The 22,971-nt window shown below is 40.3% G+C and overlaps 1 protein-coding gene and 1 pseudogene across 2 annotated transcripts in view; one reads left to right on the forward strand and one right to left on the reverse strand.

Annotated features, from left to right (window-relative positions):
• Positions 1–22,971, forward strand: part of Prkg1 (protein kinase cGMP-dependent 1) — a 1,191,370-nt gene that overhangs the window by 866,745 nt on the left and 301,654 nt on the right. The gene's annotated exons all lie outside the window — the stretch shown is intronic.
• Positions 7,353–10,139, reverse strand: LOC131895144 (V-type proton ATPase subunit E 1-like; annotated as a pseudogene).

Here is a 22,971-nt window from a genome sequence, read left to right on the forward strand (position 1 = left end):
TAAGATGAACTTGCCTTTCTAGGGTGGTCCCTCTCTCTGAGGGGTGGTCCCTTCCCCCTGAGGGGTGGTCCCTTAGTGAAGTCATTGACCTAATCAACTGCATTAACTCTTTCATGTTCTGGGTAATTTGGACCTATGTTTAGGTCAGAGAAATAGCTTCCCTTGATGGCCATGAACAAAGCATTGATCCAGGCTCTATGACAATTATATTCTCAGCAATGGAGCTGTAGATGATGAGATAACTTGATAAAAATCATACTTCATTGGAAATTTTAAACTGGAGCACCAAATTAGGTCAACAAATTCACAACAAAAATTCACATTTTACCACCAGATATAGCTATTTTTTTCTTATTGTAGAAATGTGTGCTGGGTTCAGATCTCCTGACTTTTAGCAGGGAAATAACGCAGATCAGAATTACTTTGTGCCTGCATTAATGCCCCTTTTCACATCCATTTTTTCTCTTTAAACATTTGATTAGATTTTCTTAGAACAAAAGACTTCTGTTTCAAGAATACTGTTGAGTCTGTACCTTTTCCTAAGACTGTTAGGAACATTTGAACATAAATAACAGATTGTTCTAATTTGTGTCCCAGGTAGTGCAATTATTTTTGTTTTCATGTATTGTATATTTATGTGACTATTGCACTGACAAGGTCCCAGACACATAACTGCTCATGTCTTGGATTATTAAAAGGGACATTATGAGAAATAAGAACAGGCAAAAGAAAAGACCAATGAAGGAAAAGTGAAGATTATTCAGTTTACCTGGCTTGATTGTCTGTTAGGAGGCTCCCCTGTGGCTATTCAGTCCAGAGATGCTCTTGGAAGGAGGGTTCTAATAGAAGCACACTTCCTGGTTGTTAACTTAAGCTTAGGGTCTGGTGTTTTTACTCTGTGATTTCTGGCCTGGACATCTTTGCAGAATCCATTGCCTTCTCTAGGGCTGTGAATCATCCAGGGAAGCATTCTGCCTTTGTTGATTATTGAAGGGCTACAAATCTTTCTCTTTTTCTCTCGTGTTTTTAGATTTATTTTTATCTTATTTTATGTGTGTGCAAGCATGTCTGTATGTGTACCACATGCATGAACATGTCATGGAGGCCAGAAGGGGGGTGGGGAGTCATATCCCCTGAAGCTGGAGTTAGGGTTTGTTGTGAGATGCCACGTGCATGCTAGGAACCAAACCTGGTCCTCTGGAAGAGCGGCAATTGATCTTAACTGCTGAGCCATCTCTCCAGCTCTCAAATGTCTTGTCTTTTATCATTCTAAACTGTCTTGAGTTCTTCCAGAAAGGAACTGATCAACTAGACAGGGACAGGGACATTATGAGTTCTCTTTGAAATCTCTTGTTTATAACTAACTAGCATAAATAACTAACATTTTCTTCCTTTTTAAAAGCTTTGGCTCTTACTAGTCAAAGCCAAGCTGGAGGAAGTTCAGAGAGCCTGCTCTTTCTCAATGACTTTGGCCTATAGTACTTTGAAAAACATGCTTTAGTTGCCTCTGATTTCCTCTGTGTTTTCTGTTTTATGAAGCAGACCATTGATATTGAAATGGAAAGAAGTAGAAGGTGGGGGTGGGGTGGGGGAGTGTGTGGGTGTGTGCGCGCACACGCACGCGCACTCTAAAGGCCCAGACTAAATCTTCAGTTTGTATCACCATTTCTTATATAAAACAATAAATATAGAATGGGAAAAATATGCAACTCATTGGTATGATAAGGTATTGGGTTTCAGGTTATAGTGATGTCTGTACAACATTTGGATAGACTAAAAGCCACTGAAGTGTACACCTTAAATAGGGTAAATTTTATGATTGGAGTTCATATCAATTAAACCATTTAAAGGATAGAGTTTTATTCCAATTGTGATAACTTCAGTCAAAGAAAGACTTGGTCTTACTTGGGGATGTACTGGATGGGTGTGTGTGTGTGTGTGTGTGTGTGTGTCACATTTGTGTTAGCTACATTGCCACTGGGATGGTTAAGTGTGGTTCAGAATGTTCAAGTATTAACAGAAGTCACATGTTCTGGAGAAATGCCAGGGAGAAGAGATTTTTGTTGGGATGTTGTAGATACTTGTACATTGACTTGATGCTTAAACAATTGTGATATTTCAGCACCTGTCTGACATTTTGTGTGATTCTAGTCTGAACAAAGCTCTTTCTGGTTCTAAGTCTAGGTTTAAATATCATTATATAGAAGAGACAAACACTTCCCTGTTCCTTTTCATAGATCTCTGCTCTGAAGAAGCTTTGCCCCTCAGTTTAAAAAGTATTTTAAAGCAGGATCTAGATTTCTATTATTTTTTACTGGGTACTGTAAGCAGTTGATTAAAAAAGAAACAAACAAAAAGAAACATGAATAATTTCCACACATTGGCGTTCACTTTGCACCAGGTGAAGAGCACCTGTTCAATTCTACCCCAGGTAAATGCTCTTATTCTATTTTCAATTTACACGTGGGGGACTAAAGCTAAAATGGCGCAGCTGCATAAATGGGAGCGACTGTAATAATCTGACACTTGAAGCAATGGCTTCTGAGGACTATTTCGCCCTACATCTTGCAAAATTGTGTGATAAATGAAAAAACAAAAACAAAAAAAAGGGCATACTTCTTCTGAACATCTTTACTGATTTTTTTTTCTTGAAGTAACTTGTTTCCCTCAGTCATAATTTTACACTTGTTATCAGAGGGATCCATTTTAAGCCTTCCACAAGTTTTGACACATGTCAGTTTGTGCCATTTTATCACCGGAATATGCCCGCTTTGCCCCAGGCCACTTGTGACTCATTAAAAAGTGTGTGCACCCTGCAAGTTAGAAGCCAATCTGCAGTACATCAGCTTCCTAGAAATCACTGTAGAAAGTCCTCGGAACCGTTTCTAGAGATGAGTATACTAGCCCACTCGGAGCTGGTGATTTGTTGTCATTTGTGTGGCTTGCAAATTGTGGATTTGTGTGAAAATGGAAATTGAGGGCTTCGCTGGCTGAATTCAGCCTGTTGTGAGATCCACTCACAGAGGTCGTTAGATAGTCAGTCGTTAAATAGTCAGCGCCTACACAGACCACCATCAACTCTGAACAGCTCTTCAAGGGACCAGAGATGAACACCAGATAAACTGCCATGATTAAAAACAAAGCGACCTAGGATTTTTATCTTCTTAATTTTTTTTTTTAATTGGAGGCCTCATGTACCTGCCAAAAAAAGCCTAGCTCCAGGGTGTGTGGGCAGGGGCTGTCCACAAATCAATGACTAGGGGCTTTCTTGTGCTGACAGACAAGAGGATAAAGGTAAGAAAACCAGATGGGCTTTGAGTTTTAGCCTCGAACACAGAGCCTGTCTGTCCTACACAGTGTTACCAAGCAGCTGGAGAAGGGATGACCCAGGCTTCTAGTCCCAAGCCTCAGGGACCTCTTGCTACTCAGTGCATTTCTGAGTCTCTGCTCAGGGCAGCCTACCACCTCCCTGTGGAGAAGCCTTGCAGGGGCATAGGCCAGAGGCCACAAGCTGCTCCTACAGATACTTGCAGCCAGGGCAGGAAGAAGAGTGAATGTTCATCAGATGTCAGTCAGTGTTAATGAGGAGCAAACTGTGACCAGTCAAGGCCTTAGGGACAGACAGTGTGACAGAAGGAAGCTGCTTTGTGAGTCTGCTGTTCCCCAGATTACTACAAGATTATATAAATGAGCGTCTCTTAGCTCTCGGGGAAGTGAATGCTACTATTCTTTTTTATTGCTTCCCCTTCAGATTATTGCTTTACTAGATGTAACCTGGCTTGTCTTGTAAATAGACTGTGCAACACTGCCTGGCTGGTTATTTCTACTCTCTATGATGTTAGGTAAATCAGTATGTAGTACCATCATTAGTGATTGCAGGTGGGGAGAAGGCGCTCTATGACTCCTCTTCCCTCCTCCAAAGACATTTCTAAAAAGCATATTGAATATTTTAGTTCTCATTTATAGAAGCTTACCATGACAAACTCTTTTGGATTCTTTTGCTCCCATATTTAGCAGTTTATGCTATAATGCCATATTCTTTCTCCTGCATTGTTTTGAAGTTGTCTGCCCCCTGGTTTTCTGCAAGCACCTTAAGGATAGGTTATCTCTCACCATGTATCCAGTTTCCAGAAGAGGGAGGATGTGTGCAGAATTATGCCTGACATCGGTTCATTGCAAACTGTTGAACAAGTAGGTTTTCAACAAATGTGTGCTCCGTGAGTGAGCCAGGGAATGAAACAAAATTTCTGTTTCCCATTCTGAGGGCTCCTTCCCATTAGAATGTACAAGAGGAGAAGGGAGCATGCATTATAAAACCCAAGCATTCATCTGATACACATTACATGGTGTGTCACATAGGCTACTGGTGGAGCAACTCCATGGTCCCCCAAAGCAAGAGGCAAACAGAGAGAATATGGGGAACCAGTACTGGAAGGTCACCAGGAAGTAGTAGGTCTCATTTTTCTGCCCTCAACTTTCTCTTCCCTGGATCCCAGGGAAATATAACAAATGCTAAACATTTGGAATGATGTATAAAAGAACACAAATACCTTGTGAAGGAGACTGCTTTCCAATGTAAAATATCTGGACAGTGAGCTGTGGGCTACTAATCACTTAAGAGAGTGAGGGCTTTTGGTAGCCATCCTCTTTTGTGTAGGGCAGAATTGCCAACAAAAATCATGAAGACTTCTCTAATGTTCTTTTCCATTTTACTTAGTTCCTTATCCACATAATCAAGAGGCTGATCCAGAATATATGGATTTGTGTATAAATGCATATTATTATAATCCATGTATACCTCTCTGTACAGTGAAGACACCGGGATCTGAGTTTTGTCTGCACTTAATTACCATGGTTCTCCCATTCATCAGTCATAAGGTCTTAAATAAGTTATTCACCTTTTCTCAGTTGTACTAGGTTTTTTCTTTTGCGCCACCAACCAGTTCCCCAATTATGACACAGAGACTTATTATTAGTTTTGAATGTTTGGCCTAACACAGGCACATTTCTGCCTAGCTCTTTTAACTTAAATTAACCTGTTTCTCTTTATCTATTAAGGCAACCCCACATAGTTAAAAAGGAGGTTTATTTGGGGGTAACTTACAGCCAGTAGAGGGGTTAGTTACAGGATCCGGGAGAGGTACAATGCAGTCCAGCAGTGTGGTCTACCATCCAGCATCCAGAATTACAAGGAACCAAGAGACCTGGCACATCCTGATATCTGGTCTTAAGGGCTCCTGTCTTGGCTGCACCCCAGGGGCAGGTCATAGGTAGGTGTGCATGGCAGTTACCTGAAGCCTCACTGGGGCAGTACTTCCAGATCAAAGCTGGAACAACTACCTACTACAATCTACCTTTTGCCTTGGGGCTTATTACCTTTCTTACTTCTGTATATCTTACTTTACTGCTTCTCTGTGTCTGTCTGTCTGGCATCTGTATGGCTTCTTGTTCTTGCCTCTTCCTTCTCTCGTTCATCTTTCAATACTCTTGAGCCTAGATTTCTCCTCTTATTATTCTCTCAGCATGCCAGCTCCACCTATCCCTCTCCTAGCTATTGGCCATTCAGCTTTTTATTCGACCAATTAGGTGCCTTAGGCAGGCAAGGTGAAACAGATGCAACACATCTTACATAATTAAACACACATCCTTACATTGTTAAGCAAATGCAGCATAAACAAAAGTAACACACCTTTATACAGTTAAATTAATATTCTGCAGCATAAACAAATGTAACACATCTTTGCCTAGTTAAAATTATATTCCTCAACATTCAGCAGCACCTGTCTCTTCTGGAATGCAGTGATAACAATAGTACCTACTTCACAGAACTGTTTTTAACTTTTTTAAGCCAAAATTTTTCTCTGTTAAGAGTCTTCATTTTTTTTTTAACTAAAGTGTAATTTTAGTTGAATAGAAAAATTGAACAGAGTGTAGGGGATTTCAATATTCCTGCTCTCTGTAGATAATTTCCCTGCTAACATACCGCATTGGTGAGGTGCCTTTACTATAATTGATGGGCCAATGTTGAAGCATTGACCTAAGTCCATTATTTACATTAGAGCTCTTTCTGTGTATTATTTAGCTCTGTGGGCTTCTGCCAAATACATTGTGTGCCCACCTTCAGTGTAGTATAAAACCCCACTTCACTCTATCCTGCCATCCTTTCCTCTCTCTCAGTAATGTTACTGAAGTAAACATTTTCTCACTTCAAATTCCACGCATTCATTGATGTATCTTAGAATTAAAAATAATATTTTTATGTTTACATTATTTTTTGCAGACTTATTGTAATCACTTGGAGTGTTTTACATAGGCAATCATGTAATCTGTGAATAGATAGTTTGATATCTTCCTTATCCACCTGGACCCTGTACCTCCTCACCCCCTCTTCCCTACACTTCCCTTCCATCTTTCCCTTATGCCATCACTTAAGCTTTGAAGTACAATGGTCAGTGTCAGTGGAATGGTGTGAAAAGAATGCCTTTGTTCTGTAGTCTATCTGAGGGGAAAGTTCTAGTTTCTCACTATTAGGTAGATGTTAACTTTAAGTTTCATTTTCTTCTTTTCCTCTCATTTTTATTTTATTTTTCTTTTCTTATTTTGAAGTCAAGTTGAGGAAATTTCCTAAGTCACTGAAAGGTTTTTTTAATCATAAGTAGATATCTTGTCTCCAGCTACTGATATAATCTTGTGATTTTTCTTCTTGTGCTTTTTGGTATGGTGGGTTATGATAATTGGCTCTAGAATGTTAAACAGGACTTGCATACCTGGGATAAACCCTTCTTGGTCATTTCTTTTCTCAAGGTTATGTTGGCTGTAATCTAACCTTTTTCTAATTCCTACTTTTAGATCTTTCTTTTTTTTCTTTCTGCTTTTTCTGCATCCTAAATTTTTTCCAACATAAACAGTTTGTTTTAATAAATAAATATATGCATGGTTTATATTTAAATTATATTTACTGATAAAGACAACTATTTGAACCAAATAGTAACTATGAAACCAGTGTTGCTTTATCGTAAGCTTCACATGCACTTTATACTCACAGGGCAGGGAAAGTGTGCATATCACACTTTAGACACTAGGACAAGGGAAAGAACAGGTGTTCAGTGAAGGCCATCCAACACATCTGACCTGTCATCTTCCTGCCACAGAACTAGTCTAGAGGTAAAGATGAGCTGGGGCCGATCCTGACCACCCCCAATAGCCCTTCTCCTACTGTTAATGTTAGGCCAAGGGCATTAGCTACAGAAGGTATCCACAGTTTACCCCAGAACAGTATTAGAATAGGACAAGGAAGCCACACTTCACTTTTTCAGATGTATAGTAGTGGATGAACTCTGTCTCTCAAAGGTTCAGAGCAGAAACTTCCTATCAGCATTTGTACCAATCCAGGCTCCCCATATCCAGCATCATCTGCTGAGCTGTCTGGTCCAGGGTATTGGGAACCTTTATCTTTCAATCTCCATTGCAGATTTCAACTCCTCCAGGTGTTTCCACAGGCAGGAATGGTACCTGACCAGTTTGGACATTAGCATTTGGGGGCTGTCATTTTTTTTTTTTTTTTTTTTTTAGCTTTTATAAGATTAGAATTTTAGAGTTGTTTTTTTTTTAAATTTTTATTTTGCAATACAATTAAGTTCTACATACAGGCACAGATTCCCTTGTTCTCCCCCCTCCCGCCCCCCTCACCTTCCCCCCAGCCTGCCCCCCATTCCAATCTCCTCCAGGGCAAAGCCTTCCCCACAGACTGAGATCAACCTGGTGGACTCAGTCCAGGTAGGTCCAGTCCCCTCCTCCCAGGCCGAGCCAAGGGACCCTGCATAGGCCCCAGGTTTCAAACAGCTGACTCATGCAATGAGCACAGGACCCGGTGCCACTGCCTGGATGCCTCCCAAACAGATCAGGCCAATCAACTGTCTCACCCACTCAGAGGGCCTGATCCAGTTGGTGACCCCTCAGCCATTGGTTCATATTTCATGTGTTTCCGTTTGTTTGGCTATTTGTCTCTGTGCTTTATCCGACCTTGGTCTCAACAATTCTCTCTCATATAAACCCTCCTCATTCTCGCTAATTGGACTCACAGAGATCCACCTGGGGCCTAGTCATGGATCTCTGCATCCAGATCCCTCAGTAGTTGGATGAGGTTTCTAGCACGACAATTAGGGTGTTTGGCCATGCCATCACCAGAGTAGGTCAGTTCGGACTGTCTCTCGACCATTGCCAGCAGTCTGTTGTGGGGGTATCTTTGTGGATTTCTGTGGGCCTCTCTAGCACTTTGTTTCTTCCTATTCTCATGTGGTCTTCATTTACCATGGTCTCCTATTCCTTGTTCTCCCTCTCTGTTGTTGATCCATCTGGGATCTCCCACTCACCCAAGCTCTCTTTCCCTCGACCCTCGCCCTTCACTACCCCCACTCATGTCCAGGCTGTTCATGTAGATCTCATTCCATTTCTCTGTCATTGGGCGATCCCTGTGTCTTTCTTGGGGTCCTGTTTTCCAGGTAGCCTGCCTGGTGATGTGAGTAGCAGTCCAGTCATCCTTGTTCCACATCTAGTATCCTGTTATGAGTGAGTACATACCATGTTTGTCTTTCTGAGTCTGGGATACCTCACTCAGGATGATTTTTTCTAGGTCCATCCATTTGTCTGCAAACCTCATGATGTCATTGTTTTTCTCTGCTGAGTAGTATTCCATTGTGTATATGTACCACATTTTGTTTATCCATTCTTCAGTTGAAGGGCATCTAGGTTGTTTCCATGTTCTGGCTATTACAAACAATGCTGATATGAACATAGCTGAACAAGTGCTCTTGTGGTGTGGTTGAGCATTCCTTGGGTATATGCCCAAGAGTGGTATAGCTGGATCTTGGGGGAGATGGATTCCCAATTTTCTAAGAAAGCGCCATATTGATTTCCAAAGTGGTTGTACAAGCTTGCATTCCCACCAGCAGTGGAGGAGAGTTCCCCTAGCTCCACATCCTCTCCAGCATAAGGTGTCTTCAGTGTTTTTGATCTTAGCCATTCTGACAGGCGTAAGGTGGTATCTCAGAGTTGTTTTGATTTGCATTTCCCTGATGATTAGGGATGTTGAGCAATTCCTTAAATGTCTTTCAGCCATTTGAGTTTCCTCTGTTGAGAATTCTCTGTTTAGTTCTATAGCCCATTTCTTAATTGGACTGTTGGGCATTTTGATGTCTAATTTCTTGAGTTCCTTATATATTCTGGATATCAGTCCTCTGTCAGATGTGGGATTGGTGAAGATCTTTTCCCATTCTGTAGGCTGTCGCTTTGCTTTGTTGACCGTATCCTTTGCCCTTCAAAAGCTTCTCAGTTTCAAGAGGTCCCATTGATTGATTGTTTCTCTCAGTGTCTGTGCTACTGGTGTTCTATTTAGAAAGTGGTCTCCTATGCCAATGCGTTCAAGACTACTTCCTACTTTCTCTTCTAGCAGGTTCAGAGTAGCTGGATTTATGTTGAGGTCCTTGATCCACTTGGACTTAAGTTTTGTGCACGGTAATAGATATGGATCTATTTGCAGCCTTCTACATGTTGATATCCAGTTTTGCCAGCACCATTTGTTGAAGATGCTTTCTTTTTTCCATTGTGCACTTTTGGCTTCTTTGTCAAAAATTATTTGTTCATAGGTGTGCGGATTAATGTCAGGGTCTTCAATTCGATTCCATTGGTCCACATGTTGGTTTTTATGGGGGCTGTCATTTTTAAGAGAGAATCTGATTTCTGTACTGCAGTCTTCACCAGAAGGTAATTTATTTTTCTGCAATACACAAATATTCAAGGCTCCTATAGCTTGTGCAAACCCTGGAGAACCAGCCCATTCAACAGCATGTGGTGTCTGGTTGTATCTTCTACCACCTTGTGGAGTCTCTGCTTCATTTAGCAGATCAGAGATAAGATCATCTCTTGCTCTGAGGGCTTGAGTCTTGCGTGATTCATCAGATTGGACATCTGAGCTTCCTCGTGACACTCTCTGCTATTCTTGCTTCTCAGAGTGTTCCATAATCCTCCGTCTTTGGGTTCTCAGTGTTGGGCTCGCCTTTTGCTTTTGCATTTGTTCTTTCTGCCTTCTCATTGGCTTCTTGTTCAAGGAAAACCATCCCATGCTTAGTTTGCTTTAGCATCACTGAGCACCCCATTAAAAGTGACACTAGGACTTCTAGTCTAGGCATGAATGGCAGCAGAGTAAATCAGAAAGAGAAGGTGCATCTTAGAATTTGATAGGTTTTGTTCTTAGTTTCATTTGTTCCAAACAGTTCACTTCTCTTGAGACTTCTTTTAGCCAAATGTTATCAAGCAATGTGGGGTTTTAGCTACATTTCTGTTATTGATTTCTAATCTAACTCATTGCTGCCCTGAGCACATACTATGTGTGATTCCTATTCCTTTCAATTTGGTTTAGTGGATTTTTTTTTAAATGACAGAATGTGGTCTACACTGAGGGATGCTTCACATAGGCTTGTGGAGAATGTATTACTCTGTTGGTGAATGGCTTATTATACAAATGTGAACTGGATCTAATTACATGGTGGTGTGTTCAGTTCAACTATTCCCTTACTGAAATTCTGCCTGCTGGATCTCTTACCAACTGCAGAATATTGAAATGTCCAACCTGAATAATGTATTATTCTGTCTCCTGGTATCTGTTTCCATTAGTTTGCCTCATGTATTTTGATACTGTATCATTAGACATATATTCATTAAGGACTCTCTGTCTTCTGTAATCCTTCTATGACTATATAATTCCCTTCTGTATTTCTGATGGTGAGCCTTGCTCTAAAGTCTGCTCAAAATAGAATTGATGTAGCTACTTCTATTTTCTTGGGATGGATGTTAGCGTGCCTCCTTTTCCTTAAGGATTTTTTTCTTTGTAATGAGGATTGAACCAGGGCCTTCATTGCACATGCTAGGCAAATACTCCATTACTGAATTGTAGCATTGTTCTCTATTATTTTGTGTTGAGATAGGTAGCACTAAGTGGATTCAGTGGCTTTAAAAATGAGGTCCTTGACATTGGAAGGGGAACATGGTGGAAGGAGAAGGACATGTCCTATTTACTCTTCTACTGCCATGATGAGAAGCCATGACCAAGGCAGCTTATCAGAGGAGGCATTTCATTGAGGTCTTGCTTACAGTTTCCAAGGGTGAGTCCATGATCATCATGGTGGGAAGCAAGACAGCAGGAGCCATGGCACTGGAGCAGCAGGTGAGAGCTTAGATCTTACCTAAAAGTTGGAGGCATTGGAGCAGGGAGAGGGAGGCAAAGAGAGAGAAGGAGAGGGAGATGGAGAGAGAGGGGGAGGGGAGGAGAGAGGGACAGAGGGAGAAAGAGAGAGAGAGAGACAGAAAGACAGAGAGAGAACTGACTGGGCCAGGCATGAGCTTTTGAAATCTGAAAACTCACCCCCAGTGATGCACCCCCTCCAACAATGTCACATCTCCTAATCCTTCCCAAAACAGTTCTGCTAACTAGGGACCAAGAATTCAATGATGTGGGTCTGAGGGGGCCGTTCTCGTACAAATCACCAGAGGGAGGAACTGGAGAGGAGGAATTGAAGTACAGATTTTGATCAAAACACATTACAGGCATGCATGTGAAATTCTGAAACAATAATAAAACAAAGAATTAAACACAGGTACTGAGTCTTGCTGTCTCTTACCTCCAGTGTAATGGGGGTTCTCTGTTGTACAGGAGTGCTATTGACAGTGTTAAGTGCTCTGTATTCCTATGGTTGGGTCTCAGTTTTTAGTGAGCTGGTGTTGGATACTTCCCTTTTTCGATGTCAAGGATCGTGGGATTGGGCACACTCTTCCTCCTTGGTTAGTTAAGCTTTGATAGAACTCCTACTCCTAAGTTAGGCTTTGCTAAAACGATATCCTTAAGGAGAATAAAAAGCTATGGATATCTTGGACAAAGGAAGATTTTCTTCCTGGGAGGAAAACATAAGGATTTGCTTTAGCATCATGATGAGAATGTAGGAGAGTTCTTATAATAAAACTCATCACAGTGAAACTTGGCCTACTATATGACTTTCTCTGATGTTCAAGGCCACTGTGTTCGCTGTGACCATATTGTTCTGCTGGAACTCAAGGGATGTTGTTGCTCATTCTCGAGTTGGTGTTTTTCTCAGCAACTTTCCTTCTCTTATTAAAATGATAGGTGCAACAACTCCTAACCTGTTTTGATTATAAATGTAGTGACCATATGAATGACTTCCGAACAGTGCATGGCACAAAGATGAAATTATGTTTTTCATTCTTACTATTTCATTGAAAAAATGGTCTCTAATCATAATAATTTAGTACAATACAGGTATCACAATATTAATGCAGTTCTCTGAGTATGTTGCAAAGTATTTCTAAATGAAATTCCAGGATAAGAAGAAGGATTTACTATGATCAGATGTCTGCATTTTGAGTTACAGATGGCTGTTATATGAGAACACGTTTGAGCTGTAAAGAGGACCAGTCACTTTTAGTAGGAAGGAAGAGTGAGGAACATGAAAGACAAGGGTAGAAATTGGGATCAAGGTAGTGTAAGTTTGGGAATAGAAAAGATGATGAATCGGATAATAGCCTCTTTAGATATTTGACCCCATTCAGAACTGATACAACCAGCTCTGTCTTTTGTATTCAGGATGCTACTTTCTGATGAGCATTGCTATTTGTGCCAGGAGATGCCATGAAACAGTTTATTCCAAGCAAGACTGCCCTTTGGTTCATAGCTGTCACTACAGTTTAGAGCAAAGTTGTCACAGACGTTTGGTGTGCCCAACCTCTTTGCTCAGACAGAGCCTCACCATCCTGATTACTGTGGGCTTGCTTGCTTTGTGTGCTGCTGAGTTTTTCAGTGGTTCATGATTGTCACAGCATTTGAAAAGCAATAGGAGAGCATTTCTTCTAATCTGCCCGCTGGTGGCCCCATCAGCTCACCATAGAGTGATTTTTTTATGGCCTAATTCCCCTGAATACTCTTTGCTTGGCATTACTTTTCACTGTTTTTCTTGCTACCAGGACTTCATGGTCAACAACAATGACTCACTTACTTAAAAAAATTATTTTATTTATTATTATTGTGTGTGTTGGGGGAGGAGGGTAGCTAGAGTAGAGCTGAGTATCCTTCCACCTTACCGTGGGTTTTGGACATTGAACTTGGGTCAAAAGGCTTGTATAGAAAACACTTTTTCCCCTGAGATACTCTCTTCACCTTCTAATGCTAACTTTGGTATGTGGTTCTGTTTGAGTAATTTCATATTTATAAAATTGGAAAGATCAGACTTGCTGCACAGAGAAGGTTGGACCTTACCTATATCATGAACATTGAATTTATTCTAGATCTAGACGTTGGTTCTAGTATGACTCTTCTTAGTCTAGATCATGTAAGTTAGTAGGGGAGGTTGCTTGCGATAGTGATCCTCAAATATCATTTCTCTCAGAATGATTGGAACCTCTGGGAGAACAGCCTGGAAGGCTGTATGTTAGACCGTAACTGTAACATTGCAGGTCAGAACATGGGTTTGAGGCAGTGACCTGCCCCCAACACACACACCAACTACAAGTTGGTTATGCAACAGGACCCATTGCAAGTGAGGTCGCCACACCCAGGAGAAGTGCACTGCCCATATCTGTAGTGCTGTTCTCATGTCCCTACTTCTGCTACTACCACTGAAAAGGAAAGTGAAGCCTAGCATGGTGTCTGTATTAGTCAATGTCCTGTTGCTGTGAAGAGACACCATGGCCACAGCAACTCTTGTAAAGGAAAACATTTAATTGGGGCTGGCTTACATTTCAGAGGTTTAGTTCATTATCATCATGGCAAGAAGCATGGCAGCATGCAGGCAGACATGATGCTGGAGAGGTAGCGGAAAATTCTACATCTGGATCAGCAGCCAGCAGGAAGAGAGAAAGAGACACTGAGCCTGGCATGAGCACTTGAAATTCCAAAGCCCACTCCCAGTAACACACTTCCTTCAACAAGGCCACACCTACTGCAGTAAAGCCACACCTCCTAATAGTACCACTCCCTGGTGACCAAGCATTCAAATCTATGAGCCTTTGGGGGCCATTCCTTTTCAAACTACCACAGTGTCTCATGCACTTGAGAGGTTAGGAAAGAGTACTGCCCCAAGTTCAAAGCTAGCTTGAGCTACAGTGTAAATCCCTGTTTCAAACCACAAAACAAATCAAAAGAAGGGAAGAAAAAAAGGAAGATTAGAGGAAGAAAAAGAAGGAAGGAAAGAAGGAAAGAAGGAAGAAAGGAAAGAAAGAAGGCAGATAGATGGAGACTTGATTTTTGTCTCTCCCTTTTTATTAATGGGATACCCTCTGATAGTTGGCATTTACACTTAAGGATAGGGTCAGTAAGTCGTTTACCACTGTTTTGTTTTTTTTTAATTTCCCAAGAGCTATGAACGATTTTTATAATTTTAAAAGGTTGGAAATGCAATCAGACGAATAACATTTCATCACATATGACAGTGAAATGAAACTCAAGTATCAGTTTTGCTAGATTCCAGCCACACTGGTTTCTATAATTCTTGTCTGTGACTACTTTTACTCCATATCATCATATATGAGTCATTACAGCAGAGATCTGATGACCCCAAAGCCTGGAGCACTCAGCCTGTGGACTTCACAAAGAAATGTTAAGAGCTCCTGATGTAAGGAAACTTTGGCAAGCGTTACTATCAATGTCTCCTGGTGTAGGAACCAAGTACGTCTCAGATCAGCAAGGTCTCCTCAGCTCAAGGGAATGGTGTACCTTGGGTTCTTGAACAGTCTTCCTTCCTCCTGTCTGTCCATGGCCTGGAAAAAGGCTCCTACAGTCAACCCTGACTTTGACTCCATTCCCTCTTGCTGAAAGGTCTGAGTCTGAGCTTGGGCTGCAAACTACATGGTACCTCTGCCCCATCTCCCCAATTTCTGGATAACTGCCATGGTATGACAAATTCAGGAAACACTGACAAAGTTAATGTTTTTATTTCATAGATAAAATGATGGACTTGCTTGTGAAGAAATTATGGAATTTATTAAAGGAGTGACCAAATGCCAATCTTTTGCATGGACCTTATACCATGTGCCTGGAGGCTATTGCCAATGGACTGTATCTTTGTAGCCATACCAGTTGTGACAGTTTTCAGAAAGCACGTTACACTCTAAATGTAAATAGATCCAGAGCTTACCTTGGTAGAGTTGAAAGTGTTAAAGTGGAAGCCAGGAGACCCCTGAGGCTCCTGTTATTACTTTTCAGTGGCAGCTCTTTCAAAAGTGAAAGGGCCAGAAAGCTTGATGTGGGGAAGAATGAGGCATTAATAAAGAATGATCTCGAGGTACTCTGACACCAGAATGTGTAATCTTCCTCTCTAATTAGCATCAAAGCTTTCTCTATTTGCAGAAGAGGATACGTGACTAGACTTACTTCTAAAAAAGATGTTTGAACATCTGCTGACTGTCCTAACACGAGGTTCATTATTATCTACTACTGTTTTCTGCTGTCTGAATGGCTACTGTTACTAATCTTCCTCACAGAAAACCATGCTAATCCTAGATGCATATACCAACCTAAGGAACCCTAGTTACCATTTCTTGCTCTGGAAAGGACCACAGCAGCTGTTACAAAAATCTGGGGTCAGGTTGAGGGTGTAGTGTACTTACACAGTATATGTGAGGCCATGGGTTTGATCCTTATGACATATATATATATATATATATATATATATATATATATATATATATGAAAAAAAGTTTATGAGGAAAGAGTAAAGGAAAAGAGGAGGGTATCATAGCAGCTGTTGAATGTATTGGCGACTTAGATTCACTAGCTACAGGAATTTTGGAAGTAGGCAGTCATGGTAGATGCCCATAGTCCCAACACTAGGGAGGTTGAAACAAAGGGTGCATGGGTGGGTGGAAGGGGATAGGGGTGGAACTAGAGCATTGAAGAGCAATCTTTCTGATGACTAGAAAGAAATTCAGATTTTCAATGGACTTAAAGGTCATAAAGTTTATTCTAAAGCAATTTAGATTAAACATTACAGGTCAAACCTGGCTCCCTCAGTGAATTGCAAATAGCTAGCATGACTAACCATTTGATTATAGTCAAATATCCTTCAAGCATGACTACTAAGGACACACAGAGTGATAGACAGTAGAACAGTGACTTTAGTCTTTAAAATACTAATTCTGTAGATGATCTGCAGTTGTTGCCTTGACAGTTGTGTGGGACAGTAGCTGCCTTGTTTGTTATTTACAGCAGCAGAGTAGAACTGTTCTCCCGGGGGTTTGCTCCATACACTTCATATTTAAGTCAATGGCTAAGCTGTTAATAGCTAAATAGGGGAAAATGTACCTCAAATCAGACCAAAATGAAAATAAACCATATTTTAATAATCGTTCATAAATCAAGAAAGATGAAGGTCTGATTAATTTTCCATTTTGTTTATCTAAATTTTGCTTTGAAATGTCATTTACCTATCAATTGCAAGAAGGGACTTGCAATCAATAATGTGAAGGCAAGACTTTATTTGGGTCACTGGTTCAACTTGTGAGTTGTGACCCCTTTGGGGATCCTATACCAGATCTCCTTCATATTGGATATTTACGTCACAATTAACAGCAGTAGCAAAATTACAGTTATGAAGCAGTAAAACAAAGTAATTTTCTGGTTGGGGGTTACCACAACATGGGGATCTGTACTAAAGGGTCACAGCATTTAGGAAGGATGAGAACCACTACCTAAAGTAGACTGTTTCATCCACTATGAAATGGAAGGTTATTGAAAAAATTTATTCTTATATCTTAACTATATACTCCAGTTTTGGGCATTATATATTCAATAACAGAATACTAATGTAAATGTAAAACACAAAAAGTTCAGGTTCCAAAAACTCAGTTTCCAAAGACAAATATAATAATAAGAAATAATGCATATTCTTCCCTCTCAGGCCACTAACATATTGAAATTTAACAAGACCTTCTGAATTTTTCAGTTTCCCAGGGGCATATTACTTTGATGTCTTTTCAATTAACTGTATATAGAACACCATGAAAAAATACTCTGGGATGTTGGTCTAATAAATCTCCTAATAATGTTTTCTCTCTCTTAAAATGGTTTATTCAGATTCCCACTTTCTGCAGCACATTATCAGAGACACTGGAAGAGAAGAAAGTGATGTAGTTTTAGGCACCAGAATCTCTGGAGACCCAGAGTTCATAGTGGGTATGTGCAGTGGATGCCACATTCATCCTAGCTCTCAACTCTATCTTTTCTTCTCATTCTTCCAACTCCTCCTCCTCCTCCTCCTCCTCCTCCTCCTCCTCCTCCTCCTCCTTCTCCTCCTCTTCATTTTGTCTTTTATTTTTTTACTTTTTTGAGACAGGGTTTCTCTATGTAGCCTTGGCTGTCCTGGAATTTGATCTATAAACCAGGCTGGCCTCGAGCTTACAGAGATCTGCCTGCCTCTGCTTCCCAAGTGCTGGAATTAAAGATGTGCACCACCACTTCCTAGCTTTTCTACTCCATATTGATGGTCAGAAGCCACTTTTGAGTAGCCACAATTTTTATGAATAAAGATTTATTGCATAATGAAAAGACTTGCCAGTTTTTTCCTTTCACCATTATGTGAGTTCTGATGGTTCAACTCAGGCCATCGGGCTTACAGGGCAAATAATTTTGCCTGTTTAATCATCCTACCAGCACATCTACTATTATTCTAAGATTTGTTTCTGTATTCTTCTTAAATTTAGCATATGTTATCATAATTATTTGCAATAAATTTGGAACTCAGCCTTAGAACAAAAGTATATAATAAAAATTAAAATATTTCCTAATAAAATGTCTTATACAAAGGATTTTTGCATTTTTATTATTAATGTATATGACTTTTTTTTTTTCGAGACAGGGTTTCTCTGTGTAGCTTTGCACCTTTCCTGGAACTCATTCTGTAGCCCAGGCTGCCTCAAACTTACAGAGATCCGCCTGCCTCTGCCTCCGGAGTGAGTGCTGGGATTAAAGGCGTGCACCACCACTGCCCAGCTATGACTTTTCTTGATAAGGTTTTTTTTTTTTCTGTAACCCTGGCTGACCTTAAACTTGTCATCCCCTTGTCCTTGTCTCATAAGTGTTGGAATTACAGTGGTACAGCCCTGTGCCTGGCCATATATGTCTTTTAAATACATCATAAACACATGGCTTCAAATGGCCCAGGTTTAGCTAGTCTGTGATGACGTAAACCAAAATTTATTTGACTAATAGCATGTCTTTAGAGAGGATTCTGGAAGATGGAAGAACAGGAAACAGCATGAATCTTTCTAGACCCTGGGCAATTTTTCACAGGCAGAAACTGTTAACTGCTTTGGTGCCCTGGAGTCTATTAAAAGCTTGCAATTTCCAGAGGAAGGATTGGGTAGTAAATTGTGGTTAGCCTTGGACAATTCTGGGTGTTAGCACAGTATTGACCATCTACCTCTGACCCGTAGTCTCATGGCAGGCAGTTTCACACATGTCCTTGGAGCCAGAGTTGGTGAAAAGCTTTCTTTCTCTGCATAACAGGGTCTGTGTCCTGATGGCTGACCATGGAATCTTATAAAATACACAGAGCAATCGGCTGCATCTTGCTGTGACACTGATAGCCTTCAGCTCATGGTCCTTATGCCTCTGCCTCTGTTTTGTGGATTACATGTGTGCAGCACTATAACTGGCCCAAAAAAAAGAAAGAAAATTCAGATATGTCCCATAATATAGATGAATCTTAAGGATGTTGGATAACAAAAATAAACCAGCTACAAAAAGATCCTTTGTAATGATTCCCTTTAGGAAGGTGCTCAGAGCAGTTGAAAACTTTGAAACAGAAGACAGGTGGGTGAGAGAGGCTGTGGGGAGGATGACTATTTAATGGGTATAGATGCTCAGTGTTGCCATGTGCTGTGTAATTAATACCACAGGATTGTAGACCGAAAGGTGGCTACAATCGTAAGTTTTGTGTCTTGTGTACTTTATAATAAAAAATTGGGAAAAGAAAGATTATCTTCTGATGTTGATCTTTTAATATTTAAAGGAATTTTCTTTTGTAAAGAAAAATAAAGGGTAAACATGGTAGGGTTCATTTTATGTCATTTTAAAATATTTGTTATTTGGGAAAATAAGTAGTGGTTCTCCCAAGTCCCAATGTTGTTTATATGGTTTTAAAATGTTTCTGAGTTGCCAGCCACCATAATAATTGACAATAATTGGGACTTACTACTCCTTCACTGTAGCAATGTTGAGTCTTAGCGATCAAGCTATTCCTTTTATCCAGCTGTCTTTGTCTGTTCCTTTCCTAGCAACAGCTCAAGTCTATGTTGCAGCTGTGAGTCTCTTCTCTATATAGATAACTATTCCATTGTGAAAACGAGCATTCAGTATTGGTCTCTCTGAGACATCTTTCTGAAGCAGAAATAACTGGCCTGGGCTTAACCTGCTATTACATTATCTTTTGTGACTTGACAACTGATGCATTACATACGGGTCAATTAAACATCTCCGAAAAAATAACCCCTAAAATAGGGACCTCGGGATGATAATAACTTGAACATTTAGAGTTGGGAGGGACTGTGAAGAAGAGCCAGGTCTACCTTGTCATGCTACAAATGACTAAGCCAGGTAAATACGTAAGTTTCCTGTGTCTAATGAAACCGTACTCGATCAGATGTTTATCTTATTTCTACCATAAGATAAAGCAGAGGTCCTTTAGGAAAAGAATGCCTGTCAGTTGTACTGTAACAAATTTCATCCAATAAAAAAATACAAGGGTCTGGAAGGAATCAGTGGATATATTTTGAACATTTCTTCTGTAATGCTCTCAACAATAGTAAATAAATGCTTATAAGAAAAGCATACTGAAAATAACAAAACTCACATTCATGAAATGTCCTTGTAGAATTTTTCTTATTTAAGAATTTATGAGACCACATCACATATATTAATAATCCCCACGATATATTATGGAGTGCTGCCTTCAAAGTTCACAGTAAAAGAGAAGAATATCACCACTATGCACAGTTGATACATTTGAAAGTTCAATTGTTATTTTTAGATTTTCTTTGAAGAAAGCTATTGTTGTTCCTGAGTGATGTAGAAGTTTAGAATGAATAGTTTTCAGGATAAGTTTTGTTTTGTTAATGTAGCATTATAATTCACATACTCTCATAAATATTTTCTTTTACTCCTCATTTCAGACATGTTTTCATTAAGCCAATTATGATGGCTCATGGCTACAATCCCAGAACTCAGGAATTCAATGAGGATTGCAGTGAGTTTTGGGCTAGTCTGCACTATGTAGTAAGACCCTGCTTCAATAAGACAGTTCTCATTGAAATATTTGATATTTTTTCTCTTTCTTGTATTGGTTTAGTCCTCTTGTCATTTTTCTAATTGAGAAAATTTCTAATTTTCTAATGAAAGGTCAATCTTTCATTAATATATTTGTTTATTTTTATTTGTGTGCATTTGTGTAACACAGTGCACATATGAAAGTCAGAAGTCAGTTTGTGGGAATCTGTCTCCTTCTACCATGTAGGTTCTGGGGATCAAACTTTTGTGATTAGCCTTGGCAGCAAGTACCTTCATTTGCTAAGCCCAAGGAAAATCTTTAACTTGTCCAAGTTAGAATCATTTCTATAATTCTTAAGACACAATGGCTCTGCATCAGTCTCAACCAAGGTAGTTTTAAAGGTCCTGAAGTATTGTATTATTTTGGAAAGCAATAGAACAGTAGTACTTGAGAAAATGGTCCAATAGGGACACTGAATGTCTTTAATAATAGCACTCACTACCATTTATCATGTGCTCACCATGTGTCAGACATCACGTATAGATACACCTGTGCTCCAGCTCTGAAGGGAAGGGTAGCCTGGCAGTTGGAAGCAAGGAATACCTTGCAAGTGTTATAGCTCTGAAGAGAAAGGTATACTGGCAGTTGGAAGCCAAGGAATACCTAAAGCTCTGAAGGGAAAGGTATCCCAACAGAAGTATTACAGTTCTGTTCCAGCAGGGGATGGTTTCTCCAGCAAAGTGTTACAGTCTTTGATCTGGGAAAGGATTTCCCTAACACGAGTGTAACAACTTTGCACAAGTAGGGAATGGTTTCTCCAGTGAAGTTGTTATAGCTCTGCTCAGGAGAAGTGTTATAGCCCTGCTCAGCTACCCCAGAGCAAAAGTTGTCACATCTCTGCTCTGCTCTGGTGAAAGAAAGTCTTTACAAGAAACCTCACTCAAGAGATTGATCGGGAGAGTATAATCCAGGAGAGTGGCTGCTGCTGCCAGGGTGGGAAAAGGGCAGGCCCAAACTGAACAGGTACACGGCTTATATAGGTTTTCTTAGGGGCCAAGTTTTCCAGAGAGAAGATGTCCAGGGTAGGGATTGATTGGTAGGATCTCAGTTCCTAAGCTTGGGACAAGATCAGTGATTGGTTGGACTTCATGCTCAGGGATTGGTTTTCATGTTCAGGGATTTGTTGATTTCATGATCAAGGATTGGTTGGTTTTTGTACTTAGGGATTGGTAGGATTACAATTCCTGAGTTGGTTAGGGGCAGGGTGTGCTTCCTTGGCTCTGGTCTCAGGGCCAGGATGTTCTTTCACTGGCCCCTTTTACCTCATATACATGTTGAATCTTTAGGTCCCTCTGTGAAGTGAGTGATGTTGAACCTGTAAAAAGGTGAAGAAACTTGTTCAGGGATATCTATTTAAGAAGACGACATGTAGTAGAATTGGATGCTGATCTGTCATGTGGCTAATGCCAGGCTTTACTTTTGACTGTCCTGTGTCTATGTGCATGCTTGAGGAAGCAGCTTTCTTGGGGACCAAGTGTGGAGTCTTAATTTCACTTCACTTAAGATGACCTATTTCCAGTAGAGACAATGACAGGGCATGTGGCCCAGCCAGGTTTGTTTGTCTGTTGGTTTGGTGATGGGATGGATGGTAGTGCCTCATTCTTGCTAAGCAAATGCTTAACCGCTGAGCTGCTCCACAGAGGCAAATTTAAAGGTGCTGATGCCAGCTGCTTGTGAAAGGCTGTTTTCCATCATTTGACAATGTCTTCTCAATGAGAAGCTTTTGAGTGCCTTTATTGTCTCCTGCCAATGAACTACCAATAAGCTCAGCAATGTTGTTTCCTTTGTGTTGGGAAAGGAAGTAAGGTCAAGGTTGTCTCAGAAGTGAAGAGAGAGATTCAAACAAACAAACAAACAAACCATCTTATTGTTTTCATAATCAGTCCTTGAAGTGTTTTCAAGAATAGTTTAATATTCTTATCTTAAATTGTATCTGAGTTTATTTATTTATTTATTTATTCCTTTTGAAAATCTCAAGCCTAGACCAATAGTTACTACTCCAAGGCTTCGGAAGTAACCCCAGTATGTGGCATGATATGTTCAAAGCACAAACGTGAGGTCTCATGCTGGATAAGAAGGCGCCTGCTACTCACACTGATCTAGAGCTTCAGAGCTCCCTAAAGTGTGAAACAAGGGCAGGTAATAAGGAGAGCAAATGGTGACAGGAGCAGGATAGAGACTGGCTGAGTGGAGAGAAAGCCTGTTCCCAGCTTCAGTTGGCCTGTTGATCCTCTATTCTGGCCAGTTCTAGCCAACTACCTGTTTGATTCTTTTGTGAGTATGTGCGTTGCTGGGGTTTAAACTAGCTCACTGCATGCTGGACAAGGGCTCTACCCTCGAGGTAACCTCTGAGCCTCCAACTTGTTCTGATTTTTTTAATTGAAAAATAAACATTTTTATGTGAAGTCCAGATTTTTTTTTAATGTTAAATTAGAACCTCCTGATTCTCATTTTTAAGTTCTAGCTAAGATTTGGCTCTGAAACTAATGTAGACGGCAAGGAAATAAATTCTCCAAAACCTTTTCTTTTTTAAGTAGATAGTAAAAGTTCTTCTGGTGTTATAAGTTTGTTGCAGGGATTAGGTGAA

Source organism: Peromyscus eremicus, chromosome 1 (assembly GCF_949786415.1).
Source record: "Peromyscus eremicus chromosome 1, PerEre_H2_v1, whole genome shotgun sequence".
In the NCBI taxonomy this organism is placed as follows: Eukaryota; Metazoa; Chordata; class Mammalia; order Rodentia; family Cricetidae; genus Peromyscus; species Peromyscus eremicus.